Genomic DNA, 15101 nt, shown 5'->3' with positions numbered 1-15101 from the left:
ACTCAAGTCTGGCCGTGAACTCGGTCTTGTTCGAAGGAATTCCCGAAATTTCGCGTGGTTTTGGTTCCGACTCGAATATAGAACTTAAAATATATAGATAAACGATTTTCCACACCGAAGGAAGTTGACGGAACCCAATAAAATAAAATTTTATTAACGGAAATTAATTAACGGAAACTAGAAAAAGGTTCGGGTTGTCACATCATCCCCCCGTTAGAGGGAATTTCGTCCCGAAATTTAGACACAGAATACAAATTATGGACTCAGAAATAGATGAGGGTACTTCTATTTCATTGAATCTTCGCGCTCCCAAGTGAATTCAGGTCCCCGATTGGCATTCCAACGAACCTTCACTATCGGGATACGACTTTGTTTTGTTCGCTTTACTTCCCTATCCATGATTTCCACGGGTTCCTCAATGAAGTGTAAGTTCTCGTCTACTTTAATCTCATCGAGGGGAATCACAAGTGTCTCATCGGACATACACTTCTTCAGGTTCGAGACGTGAAAGACATGATGAATGTTACTAAGCTCTCGGGGTAAACGAAGTTTGTACGCTACGGGACCGATCCTAGCGAGGATCTCGAATGGTCCAATGTATCTTGGATTCAGCTTTCCATGCTTTCTGAAGCGTATCATGCCTTTCCAGGGTGAGACCTTCAAGAGAACACGGTCGCCAACCTAGAACTCCAAGGGTTTTCGTCTCTTATCGGCATAGCTCTTTTGTCTATCTCTTGAAGCCTTTAGTCGTTCTCGGATTTGAACGATCTTTTCAGTAGTCTCTCGGATGATTTCTGGGCCTGTGAGAGTACTATCGGGGACTTGACCCTTCACTAGCTGCGTGTCACCCACCTCAGCCCAACACAGAGGGGATCTGCACTTACGGCCATAGAGGGCTTCGAACGGCGCATCCTTGATGCTGGTATGGTAGCTGTTGTTGTAGGAAAATTCGACCAAGGGAAAATGAATGTCCCACGACATGCCAAAGTCGATGACGCAGGCTCTCAACATATCTTCCAATGTTTGAATGGTTCTCTCACTCTGCCTATCTGTCTATGGATGGTAATATGTGCTCATATCCAGCTTAGTTTCAAGAGCCTTTTGCAGTGACTGCCAAAATCTCGAGGTAAACCTGCTATCTCGATCGGAGATAATGGACACAGGCACACCATGCAAACGAACTATCTCTTGTATGTATATTCGTGTCAGTTTCTCCATTTTGAAGTTTCCTTGATTGGCAGGAAGTGGGCGGATTTAGTCAGTCAGTCAACAATTACCCATATGGCGTCGTTCCCACTCGGAGACTTGGTCAACTTTGTGATGAAATCCATTGTAATCTTTTCCCACTTCCAATCAGGTATTTCTGGCTGCTGAAGTAGTCCTGAGGGCTTTTGATATTCCACCTTCACCTTGGCGCAAGTCAAGCACTTGCCCACGAAGGTAGCGATCTCTGCTTTCATGTTCGGCCACCAATAGAGTTGTTTGAGATCCAGATACATCTTATCTGAACCTGGGTGAACGGAGTATCTAGTCTTGTGAGCTTCGTTCATGACAACCTCCCTGTACCCGCCGTACTTTGGGGTCCAGATCTGGTTCATGAAATAGTAAACTCCGTCTCCCTTGACCTCTAAGTTCTTTTCCATTCCTCTCAAGGCTTCGTCCGACATGTTCTATGGTTTTAAGGTTTCCAGCTGAGCCTCTCTGATTTGTGCGGATAATTGGGAATGGATGGTCATTGTCAGTGCCTTCACCCTACGACCTGAATACTCCTTTCGGCTGAGGGCATCCACTACCACATTGACCTTGCCGGGATGGTAGCGTATTTCGCACTCGTAATCAATGAGTAGCTCTACCCATCGCCGATGTCTCATGTTCAACTCTTTCTGATCGAAGATATGTTGTAGGCTCTTATGGTCGGTGAAGACAGTGCACTTAGTTCCGTAAAGATAATGCCTCCAAATCTTTAACGCAAAGACCACTGCTCCCAACTCTAGATTGTGAGTTGTATAATTGACTTCGTATGTTTTCAGCTGTCCCGAGGCATAGGCAATAACCTTTCCTCGCTGCATGAGCACACAGCTTAGGCCCTGATTGGATGCATCACAGTAGACGACGAAGTCGTCCGTCCCTTCGGGTAGAGACAGGATAGGTGCACTGCATAGGGTCTGCTTCAATGTTTTAAACGCAGTGTCTTGCTTTTCTCCCCAACTAAAGGTTACACCTTTCTGTGTCAGGGTGGTTAAAGGCTTAGCAATTTTGGAGAAGTTCTGGATAAACCTGCGATAGTAGCCAGCGAGACCCAAGAATTGACGGATTTATGTGGGCGTCTTCGGTGCTGACCAATTCTCAATCGCTTTGATCTTGGAAGGGTCTATGTGTATGCCTTCCTCGCTAACCACGTGACCAAGGAAGGTTACTTTTCTGATCCAGAATTCGCACTTTGAAAACTTTGCATAGAGTTTCTCCGCCCTTAGTGTTTCTAACACCTGTCTCAAGTGCTGTTGATGAAGTGTAGAATCAAGTATGAATCAAATCAGAGTTAAACGAATGTAGTTTGAACACCCGATGTAAATATGATCTGGTTTCAGCTCTATTATGCTTTCAAATGTTATAGAGAGTATGTAGACAAATTCATACAAAGACTCTTATCTAACTCTAAGTAATGTCCCTATTTATAGGAAACATAGAAGCACACAAAAAATTACAAGGACTAAACATCTAAGCTTCGTTACATATATGCCTTGTAAAATAACATTAAGTCTTCGACATATTACAACAGGTCTTCGACCCTTACATTCTCCCCCTTTGTAATAATGTCGACCTTCTTCAGTTCAAAAGAATATGTATAGCATACAGCATCACCCTTCGGATTTCTGAGTACCAGAAAATAATCCTCTTCAACTCTTTCTTGTCCCCTTCATTATTCTTTTTGCAGCTATTCATACGAACAATAAAGTTCGTATACTGGGACGTCGTATAACTCTCTACTTCGCACGCCTAGAATAAGAATCTCTTGGCCTTCCCATTTTTATCCTTCCCTGCGAAGACTAAACCGAATGGATTCAAGAAACTCTCCCCATCAGCATACTTCTTTAACTCAAGTTGAGTCTTCGTTGGTTCCATGGGTACTTTCACTTCCAATCCCTTCGCAGTAGCCAACTCCACATCAGTTAGGGCCAAACACCAATAGTAGTTATCTATGAATATTTTGATGTGGGAAAGACCAAGACGAAAATCTTCTGGATCAGTTTCTCGAAGATACGAAGCATCTTTATCTTTCAAAATTAATGCAACTTGTATAAGATCATACAAGTTCATTAATGGAAAATCAGCTATAGAGAAATCACATTCCTGACCATTCGCCCTTGCAACATAAAAACGAAGGTTCTGCATCATGTTCTCGAATAGAACATCCTTCTTAATGCTTTATTTTCACAAGTGACCATATTTCCTCTGGAAGTTTCCCAAGAACAGCATGAAACCTGAGCTTCATATATGTGTAATCATCACCATTATCAAATTTCTCAGCAATCTTGTACTGAGCCATGATGAACATCATTTCATTCACCGGAAAATCCAGTTGTTTCATATCAGAATTAACAACAACATAGCTTTGCTTCGGCTTCTTCTCAAAAGCATACATATGATTATATGCACAAAACTTCGGCTGTTATCCGTAGAAAGTTGAGTTACTTGAGGACTCAAACTTTCATACATTTCAACATACTTTGTGACAACATCACAAATAATATCCACCTTTTAATTGAGAGATGCATAGTCATGCTGAGCACTAGCAATCTCTTTGAGCATATCTTCACGAAGTTCTTGAAGCTTGAAGTTGACATCTTTGCGTACTTGCTTCACATCTTTAATAAACAAGACATGTCGTTCTTTAGCCATCCTTCGTAAATCTTGAACTTCACACAGAAAATCCGAAGATTGAGACTTCACTTGTAATTCATTACACTTATCATTTTGGTCCACCTTCTCCAAGATTCTAGATTTAGAATCTTGAAGCATTCCAGAAACTTTACTAACCATCCTGGCTTCGAATGCTTTGAGCATAACATCAAGTTCCAAACTTGAAATAGATTGACTTCCACCCATGTCAGCTTGAGACTGAATAATCGAATTCATCTTTTTATTCAGAATCTTGAACTGCTTCATCGTCATTAACATATTATCTGGGAAAGTTTCTTCTTCTTCATCAAATTCCATCTCGTCAAATGTTCCTCCAAATCCCCCTTCTTCAATATCAGTGTCCTCTGTAGATTGAAGTGGATCAGTGGTTTGTGATGAGAACAAAATAGTGATTGGTTGAGTGAGAATTGTTTCAAAAGTGGGTGAATTGGTAGTGTTCGAAACAGGAACAATAAACGGAGGTAAGGAAACGAAAGTATCAGAAGGTGCAGGAATACCTTGAGTTGTAACACAAATTTCTTTATTGGACTCTCCTTCACCCATGTTGACATTTACAACCGTATCAGATACGTGTGTAGAGATGTCTGAAGTTCGAACCTCCTCAGTAACTGACTCGGTTAACGAAACTTCGGGTGGTGTGACCTTAGTCTTCTCAGGAGTAGATGTTGATTTAAGAATAGTAGCTTCAGGTGTTTCAGGAACTTTCTCCCCTTCGGATAATTCCTCTTGAAGAACCAACTTTCTTTTCTTTGACTTCTGCTTTGAAATACGTGAAGCCACATCTTCAGCTTTTCATTTCTTTGAGGAACGAGAAACAGGAGCTGGAACCTCACGAATAAGAATTCCTTGGTGATTCAGATATGGTTTACGAACCATAGTAGAAGAAGACTTAAACGAACCATCTGAAAGCTTTCGTGATCCACGAGACTTCTTTTTAATTCTTCGAAAAATACCTGATTGATGGGATGGTTTCCTTTGCTTGGTCATCAGGAACAGGCTCTACTGGCTCAACTGAAACAGTCGAAACTTGTGTTTCTGGCTTCGTCTGTTTCTTTGGTGATTTTGTTTTATTGGGCTCCTGAACAGGTTTCTCAGGAGTAGTTGCTGCATCCTTCTTTGATTTGCGCGACTTCTTCGAAGGACCAGCTGTTTCTTTTGGCAACAACTTCCCAGACTCATCATCAGGATTGATTGTTTCCAAATACTCCATAAGAACCAAATTTGTTGGATCAACACGCTGTAACATTGCATCTGGAATCCTTGCAATGTGCGTAAAGATTTCAGCATCATCAGTAACCTCCTTCGGAAATTGATACTTCATGAATTCAGCTGTCTCCTCACCAGTAGGCACCTCAATTCCTTCTTTGGTATAAAAATAGCGAAGAATCAAACTCCAATACCTTGCACACGAAATTCCTTGGACAACATTCATGTTTTCAACACTCTTCTGAAATTCCTTCCACAGCTGTGTAGAGTAATCCACTGAGATATCATAGTACACACCAGCTACCATCACATAAACCTCCATTCGAGCTTTATCCAATCCAACACTGCGACCAGTCAAGCAGCGTAGAAAAATTCCAAATAGAAAATTCCAAACAGTTGGAAGTCCAGACTTCTTGAAATCATTGATCTTGGTGAGTGGGGGTTGATGACCCAACTCATTAAACATGTGGATGGCTTGAGCAGAAGAAAGATCAATATATATTAGATAATTAGGGATATCAAGAATCTGACAAAAAATCTTCTTGGACAATCGTATCTTCTTTTCATTCACCAGTTGAAAAGTGATGATATCCATTGCTTTGCTGTAAGTAGCAGTGGATCCTGCTTGTGAAAGCCATGAAAGTGGAACAGCAAAGGAATTGAACATGGCAGTCGATAGAACAGAGTTTTTCAGTGCGACGACCAACATCTTCAATTAGTCTGGATAAAGAGAAACATCATCTTCGACTTGATAGTTCGTGCCTTGAATCTTCATGATCGGTGGTGAAGTAACCTCTTCAGTGTTTTGTGAGTGAACAATGACATCAGCAGAAGTGGCCATGATTAGGGTTTGTTGAAGCTTTGAAGAACAATCGGAAATTTGCAGAGAGAGGTTGGGAATTTTACGTTTGAAAGCGTAAACTGATAAAACCCTTTGATTCCCCTTTTATATGTAACCCTAGAGTTTGAATTTGAAGCGGGATTAGCATTAAATGAGAGCCGACGTGGCACCTTGAATCTCGCACCACTCTGCTGATAAAGTAGCCATGCGTCAAAAAGTAGCTGTCACATCGCCTAGAAACCCGGACTGAATACAAAACGTCTTTTCAAACAGTCTGATCGTTTATCCCAGTTGAATTGTAACCATCACCAACCTTCGGATGGAGGTAAGGCCCTTTCACTTTTGGGATGAAAAGCGAAGTCATGTGCCAGATGTTCGAAATCATCAGCCTGAGTTGGTATTACTCAGAACCTCCAGGATTTCGTGAGTGCAGTGTGCCAAAGATAAGATAAGAAGCAAATTAACGAAAATTTGGATCTATGATGTCAAACAAATAAATGTTCGACACAAAAGCAGATAAACCCCGGGCAAAGGTTACTTCGTTAATTATCAAGAGAAATAATCAACTGCTTGTGTATGTTCCCGTGAATTACAATCGAATACTTATAGAGAAGTATCGAAGGGCTTCTTTTATAAGGCTTCATGGGTGATTTACAATTTCGTTAAATATCAACCTAAACATAAGGTGAGTAAATGTAACCGAAATTACCTGTTTGACCAGTGTAGTCAGTGACAAGTATGCATTGAATTATTTTGAAAGTGACTTGGAAAGGAAACGAAACTCACCAGAAATCATATTCATGAAAAAAAATTGATACTGGATCCGGTTGGGTAACAAACATCGTGGGCTTCGATAGTTTGATCAAGACCACACATAAGAACTGAATATGATTTGAAGTTTCGAAAAGCGGTACTGAAACAAATGTTTCGTTAAAACTGGAACAAAGTTCCCCGTCAATTCCTTACAAAGTTAGAATTTTTGGGTTTTACTTTCATCACGGCCTCATGATGTCAGATCATTAACACAGAGTTTTGACATGTCTAAATCTTGACGGGTTGAATCAAAGATCTCTTGAACATATGTCTTCGTGTGTGAAAGTGTAAGAAATTTATGGATGAAAAAGATTGGTTCACGAAATCAATTGTACCTCTGTTATTTTTGGACCAAACAGAAAACTCTTAACTCAGTTGAGAAGAGTAAGGTAGCTCATTTGACTAATGTGAATATGAGCCTGACTTGGGAAGAAATTTTCGTATGAAAAATTTCATTAAGGCTTTCGTACACACACATTGAGTCTATGGAGGCTTCGGTCAACATGCTGCAGCATGCTTCTAGGGATAGTCTAACTAGTACAAAGTGGACGAAATTGTACCTTCCCATAGAAACACAAGCATGTTCGTTGTAAAACTTTTCGTGAAATCTGCATCAAGGAAAGACAAAGAACAAAATAACAAAAATCTTTTTGATATTTTTGAATTTTTCAAAAAGAAAGAAAATGGTTTTGTGTTTTTGTAAGTTTTTCGAAAATGAAAACAATTAACAAAAGAAAATCTTTTTGGAATTTTTGATTTTTCGAAAATAAAATGACAAAACAAAAATAAAATCTTTTTGGAATTTTTGATTTTTTGAAAATAAAGCTTTTATATTGACGAAAAATTTGAAAACTAACGAAAAAGTTGTTAAACTAACAAAAATTTGACAAACTAACGAAAAGTTGTCAAAATAACGAAAATGTGTATCCCAAGAACCAAAATGTGCAATGTGTCGAATTCGAAGCATGTCGAAGCGTTGACTATGAACAGTAACCTCTGAATGGTTAATACTATCAGCCTCTGAGTGAATCATGATGACCTCTGAATCGACACATTTGTATAACACTTCGTTGTTATACATTCGAAATCATTCCTGGAACTGAACCTGCTTCGATCATTCCCAATCCTGTCAAAATTCGAACAAATGATTTTTCATCCAAAGCTTTTGTAAAAATATCAGCAAGCTGATCAGTTGTTTTTACAAAATGGACTTCAATGTTGCCATCTTCCACATGATCTTTGATAAAATGATAACGAAGAGCTATATGTTTTGTTTTCGAATGTTGTACTGGATTATGACAAATGCGTATAGCACTTTGTGAATCATAGTACAATGGAATCTTTTTCATATTAATGGCATAATCTCGCAACTGACTCTGGATCCAAATAATTTGTGATGTACAAGCAGCAACAACAACATATTCAGCTTCAGCAGTAGAAATCGAAACACAAGTCTGCTTCTTCGACTGCCAACTAACCAACTTCCCATCAAGAAATTGACAACCACCACTTGTCCTTTTTCGATCCAAAGTACACCCTCCAAGATCTGCATCTGAAAATGCCTGAATGAAAAATCCTGATTTCGAAGGATACCGCAATCCTAACGAAATTGTTCCCTTGAGATAACGAAAGATATTCTTCACAATAGTTAAATGTGGTTCTCGTGGATTTGCTTGATACCTAGCACAATTACATACAGAAAACATGATATCAGGTCTACTTGCAGTAAGATAAAGTAGTGAACCTATCATGCTCCTGTATAAGGTAAGATCAACCGCGGGCGTTTCTAACAAAGGTGATAGCCTTGTGCCAACCGCCATTGGTACTCTTAACTTCGTGCTATTTGTCATTCCAAATTTTTCGAGCAAATTCCTTGTATATTTTTCCTGATTGATGAAAATGCCTTCTCTGCTTTAATAAATGTTTAAGCCAAGAAAATTATTGATTTTACCCATCATGCTCATTTCAAATTGGCTTTTCATCAAATTTTCGAATTCACTAGACAAAGCAGGGTCAGTAGAGCCAAAAATAATATCGTCGACATAAATTTGAACAAGCATTAGATGATTCCCAACTTTCTTTCGAAATAATGTGGGGTCAACTGATCATTGTTTAAATCTCAACTATTTTAAGAAACTGGTAAGTGTTGCATACCATGCTCTTGGTGCTTGTTTTAACCCATATATAGCTTTATCTAAAATATACACATGATCAGGATGCATTTCATTTACGAAACCTGGAAGTTGCTCAACGTAAACAGTTTCTTCGAGTTCACCATTGAGAAACGCACATTTCACATCCATTTGATAAACATCGAAATCCTTATGAGCTGCATAAGCTAAAAATATTCGAACAGCCTCGAGTCTTGCGACAGGGGCAAAGGTTTCTTCATAATCAATCCCTTCTTGTTGCGAATATCCTTTTACAACTAGTCATGCTTTATTTCGTACAATATTTCCATCCTTGTCGGTTTTGTTTTTAAAAATCCATTTTAACCCGACAATCGAAACATTTTCAGGTTTAGGAATTAATCTCCAAACCTTGTTTCTATCGAATTCATCCAGTTCAGATTGCATTGCAACAACCCAATCTGAGTGTTCCATTGCAACCTTAACTGTTTTTGGTTCAATTTTCGAGATGAAAACATTGAACATGCAAAATTCTTGATGAGTATTTAATACCTCATTCTTTGCACGAATTTGAGTTGTTGTTAATACTCCATCTTGAGGATTCCCAATGACTTGATCTTTCGGATGAGTCCTTGTCCATTTCTCTAACGGTGGATATGCCGGATCAAATTCCAAAAGTGCATCTTCGTACATCTCTTCATTTTCAGATCCTGCAACAGAAACATTATCATTTAGATCATGAAACTCATCATTTTGATTAAGATTTATTGTATCAGTTTCTTCATGCTCCTCCTCAACAAGATTATCATTCTGATGCTCCCCTCAACTAGATTCTCCCCCTCAACAACTTCATCCATTATTCCATTCTCCCCCTCGAAAGAATGCTCCCCCTCAACCAGAGTATTCGAATCCAAGTGCTCCCCCTCCACTGGATTATTATGCATACTTTCGCCAACTGCTGGAGAATTCGTTGTTGAATTAACATCTACAATTGTTTGAGGGATTTCTAAGTCATCAGTATGCTTCGAAGATTCAGAGTGATGACTATCATTCGCATGAACTTCAACATCCACAGCCCTGTTAGGAATACAAAAAATTAAATCATAATCAAAGTCAGATGAATTTGATTCTTCAGTTTCATCAGATGATTCATTAATAATTGGTTTTTGTTCAAATTGCTTTTCAACTTGTTTGACATAATAATCATCAAAAGTAAGATTGAATGTCTCTTTGACTTTTCGTGTGCGCTTATTTAACACTTTGTATGCAACCGAATTGTGCGAATATCCCAAAAATATGCCTTCGTCAGCCTTAGCTTGAAATTTTGAAAGGCTATCTTGAAGATTCATTACAAAACACCTGCAACCAAAAACATGAAAGAATTTGACATTAGGTTTTCGGTTATTGATGATTTCATACGAAGTGATATTGAATCTACGATGAATGAAAGATCGATTTTGAGTGAAACATGCCGTCGAAACTGCTTCAGCCCATAGATATTGAGGAAGATTCGCATATATCAACATAGTTCTTGCTGCTTCGCAAAGTGACCTATTTCTTCTTTCAACCATAACATTTTGCTGAGGTGTATAGGGCGAAGAGAAGTTATGCGAAATTCCTTTTTCGGTTAAGTACGAATCCAACACTTTGTTCTTAAACTCAGACCCATTATCGCTTTTGATCTTTCGAACATTTTTCTTCAGACTTATCTCAATTTTCTTTATAAACTCGATCATTGTTTGAGCAACCTCATATTTTAACCTGAGAAAATATACCCAAGTAAATCGTGAAAAATCATCAACAATAACCAAAATGTACCGTTTCTTGTTGAGAGTTTCAACAATTGATGGTCCACAAAGGTCAATATGAAGAAGTTCCAATGGTTCCACAATTTTCGAATCTATCACAATTGGATGTCCTTTCCTATGCTGTTTCCCTTGTTCGCAAGCTGCACATAAGGTATCACTGTCAAACTTTAGGACAAGTAAACCTCGAACAAGATCATCAACAACCAATTTATTCAAATTTCGAAAGTTTAAATGTGATAAACGTCGATGCCATAGCCAGCTGATGTTAGAGGAAGCTTTCGAAAGTAAGCATACTGATGGTTTGTCGATGATCGGTTTGATATCAAGAGTAAACATGTCACCATGTCGTTTGGACTTGAGCAAAACTTCGTTAGTTTCAACATTCGAAATTATGCTGCTTTCTTCGTTAAACACCACTTGATTGCCAGTGCCCACAACAAGTTGTGAAACACTTATCAAGTTATGTTGAAGACCTTCTACATAAGCAACACGATTAACAGTGAACTTTCCATTCGTGACTTTGCCATATCCTTTCACCTGGCACTTGTGATTGTTTCCGAATTTCACAACACCTGCATTTTCCAAGCTTCGAAAATCTCTCAGATTTTCCTTTCGTCCAGTCATGTGACGTGAGCAACCACTATCGATATACCATTTCTCATCATATTGCTCGTCACATAGCACCTACAATCAATGAAAGAATTTAGGTACCCAAGGCTGTTTGGGTCCTTGGAAATTAGCATTAAAAACAGAATGAAATGCAGAACTTTTAACCCAATCACAAACTTTAGTTTTGAGACTATCAATTAAGTCCACATCACTAGGTAAAGGAGCAGAAATATAAGTTTTCGAAGGTTTAGATTTGTCACTGACATTCGCCTTTTTGTTCTCAGTTTGTTTTCCAACTTGTTTATCTTTCGAAATTGGTTTCCATGTTTTCACAGGAACATTTGATTCTTTAGAAGAAGAACTACTATGTAAAGAATCATTCAAATATTGCTCATATGCTTCGTGAATCTGTTGTTGGGAATATTGTCGAGATTGAAACATTTTCCCTTGTCCTTCAAGCCAATGATCTATATTCTTCACACTTGTTGAACCCTTTGTGTATGATACTTTCGAATGTTTCTTTCCAGATGGATTTGGAAAATTTGGTATTTGTGGAACAAAATCAACATTTGATTTAGGTCGAAATGCCATGGCGTATCGACTTCCATCATTGTTTCCAACACTTATATTTTGAGAAAATCGATTTTGAAATTTTTGTTTTTGAGAAACCCTTGTTTGTTGATTAGAAGAAAATCGTTGTGTTGAGGGTTGATTTTGAACACTCTTTGAGGTATTTTTGGAAAATGTTGTATTTGAAACTTTCGAAGAACTTGTTTTTGGACAAAATTCAGACTTTGGTTTGTTTGATTGAGCGGGATTTTTCTTTTGGTTTGAATAAGATGCTGAATTTGAAGACTTGTTCTCAACAAATTTAGACTGTTTGTTTTCAGAAGTTTTCAATGTCAAACCATTTTGTTTCTTTCGAGACTCAACAGTTTGCCAGAAAATTTTCTTTCGAGCTTGTCTTTTTGAAATGTCATTTTCTTTTGAAAACTTTTCTATTTGATCTTTAAATTCTTTTGAATTTAATTTGACAATACTTTCATTTTCCACAACAACTGGTTTTGTAACTTCTTTTTTAGCCTTTTGTTTTTCAACCCATTTTCGTTGAGGTTTTTGTCTTTGAAAAACATACGAATTCTTTGTAAGATTATTTTCGACAGTGCTTTGATTTGAAAAGAATCCTTTATCTGTTGTTTTCTTGTTGTCATTTTCGACAAACACCTGATTTGGAAAAACAATATCATCTGTACACTTAAAGTTTGGATACACCACTTAATTTGTTTCCAAATAATGTGCTCCTTTTTCAGACAGAACTTTGTCGAAATTTTCAATGTCACCGATCACTTGATCAACAACAACACGTGGAATGATTGGTTCGTTTGAAACAAGTTTGTCAGGTTTAGATTCATTCGAAACGTAGGCTTCATCCTCATCATCACTACTATCTGTTTGACTATTTCTGACACTCACATTGTCGAAATCACAAACTTTCGAACTTGAGGGTTTGTGAGTGTCATTCTGAACCAACGAATCATTACATTTTTCTTTTCCTTTAGATTTTGATGCAACATTAATGACAGACAACAGAGAACAATCAACATCCTCAATATCACTAATTTCACTAAGATTGTCAGAGTTATCTTCAATATCAGCAAAATTAGATTGAGAATCAGATGTCGAATTCTCAGTCTTTTTCAAAATTTTGATTTGTTCTGATTTTGTCAAAGTGTCATTCACAATGTTAACTAATTCACTTGAATCAAGACATTCGTCGATTTTGACAATTCCATAAGCATATCTATCATCAGGAATTTTGTCAAACTCAGCAATATTTTTCTCACAATCATACGAAATATTATCAACCTTCGCTCTCTCATATGCTAGAAAAGGTAATAATTTCCTATGTTGTTCCTTGCTAATTTCACACGAATGATGCAATGCAGTTAAATTGCCATATAGACGTTTAGCAGAATTGTAGTAAATATTTCGTTGAGCTAATAAGAGTTTTACATCACTAGACAACGAATCTCGATCACACATAATGTTTGTTATCTGCAATTTTAAACATTCTATCTTGAAAAATTTCGAATCTAACTTCTTCTGAGTCTCTAACAATCGATTGCTTAATTTCTTCGCTTCATTGCTAGCAGAAACAACCAAATTATCAAAATAAGCAACAGTATCGGCAAAAGCAACAATTTCAGAATCATATGCACTCAAAGGAATATTGAAAGATTGAAGAATATTACGTACCTTAGTTGTCATTGGAGACTTATCAACAGACTTTGACACAAAGCATCGGCCCGTCACCTCTTCGTCCGAATCTTCCTCCAACTTCGCATACATGGCTCCATGTGTAGGATTACACATTTCTTCATCATCTGATCCCGAAGACCAAATTTGATACATGCCATCGTTCTCTTGTTCACCGTGAGCCACCAAAGACAAATTTTCCGCCTTCGTACGTACCTCTTCCAATCTCTCCACATAATATGCTTCATCCTTTACCCTATTCTTTTTCTCATCCTTCTTACGAAGCATGCAATCATTTGCTAGATGATTTGCTCCATTGCAATAATGGCAATCCATACCCGAATCTCCTTTCAGTTTCTTCTCTTTCTTTTCCTCATCAACTTTCCCATCATTCTTCTCATACTTCTTCTTCTCCTCTCCTGCAGCCTTGTTCACGTAACTTCCTTTTCCCTCACTTTGATTCACCTTTAGATTAAACGGTTTCTTGAAAAACTTTTTGACTCGGTTGTTTGAGTAAAAAGCTATTGCCTCATCATCCGAATTCATGATAAACCCCTCTTCATTATCAGAATCACCTTTTTCGACTGCTTCCTTTTCAGACACTTTAGAGACAAGTGCTAATGGACCTCCCAGACTAAGCTTCGACTCTTCTGCCATTTCGTTCACTTCACTTTCGTAAGTTTTCAATTGATTGTACAAATCATTTAAAGAAGATGTGTCGAAACTCTGTTGATTTTTCACCATCATGCTAACACTCCTCCATTCTTTACGTAGTCCCATAACGAAGGTGAGATTGAATTCCATAGCAGATCTCGTGATTCCATAATGATTGCATTTGTAAATCAACTCATTCAACCTATCATAGTAACTTTCAATCATTTCACCATCTTTTTGCTTGAAATTCTTCAATTCAATCAAACAATGCTTAACTGAATTGATTTTCGTCTTCTCACTACCTTGAAACTTTTCTTTGAGATTATTCCGGATATCTTTTGCAGTTGTACAACTTCTGACATAGTTATACACAACTGGAGGCAATGCACCACGTAACTCCCTTATGCATCGTTTTTCAAGTTTCTTCATTCGATCAGTTTGAGCATCCACACTCGTAGTACCAGACGAAGATCCAATTGGTTGAAGATTCGTCGGAAGAGTAACATTCCCTGAGATGCAAGACCAAAGCTCTTCATCGAGTCCATTCAAGTAATCTTGCATACGATCAGACCACTGATCATAGTATTCCGGAATGAGCATAGAAATCTTAGTTGAAGATCCTAGCAGATGAGAGTATGAAGTCATCGAGTTGAGATTGAAGTTCGCCATCGATGTACGGAAGAAAATTTTTGAGAATTTTTTGAGAAATCCAAGAGAATTTGAAAGTAAATTGCTGAATTGATCAGAAATCTCAAGTAGAATACTCGATTCAACAAATCAGTTGCCGAATCAAATCACAACTGAAGATCTAGAACTTTTTCACGTCAAAAGGTGCGGGAACTTTTTGAACCAGAAATTTGATTC

The sequence above is a fragment of the Lactuca virosa genome, chromosome 1 (assembly GCF_052849685.1).
Source record: "Lactuca virosa cultivar CGN04683 chromosome 1, Lactuca_virosa_CGN04683_v6, whole genome shotgun sequence".
NCBI lineage: Eukaryota > Viridiplantae > Streptophyta > Magnoliopsida > Asterales > Asteraceae > Lactuca > Lactuca virosa.
This window is presented reverse-complemented; position numbering follows the sequence as displayed.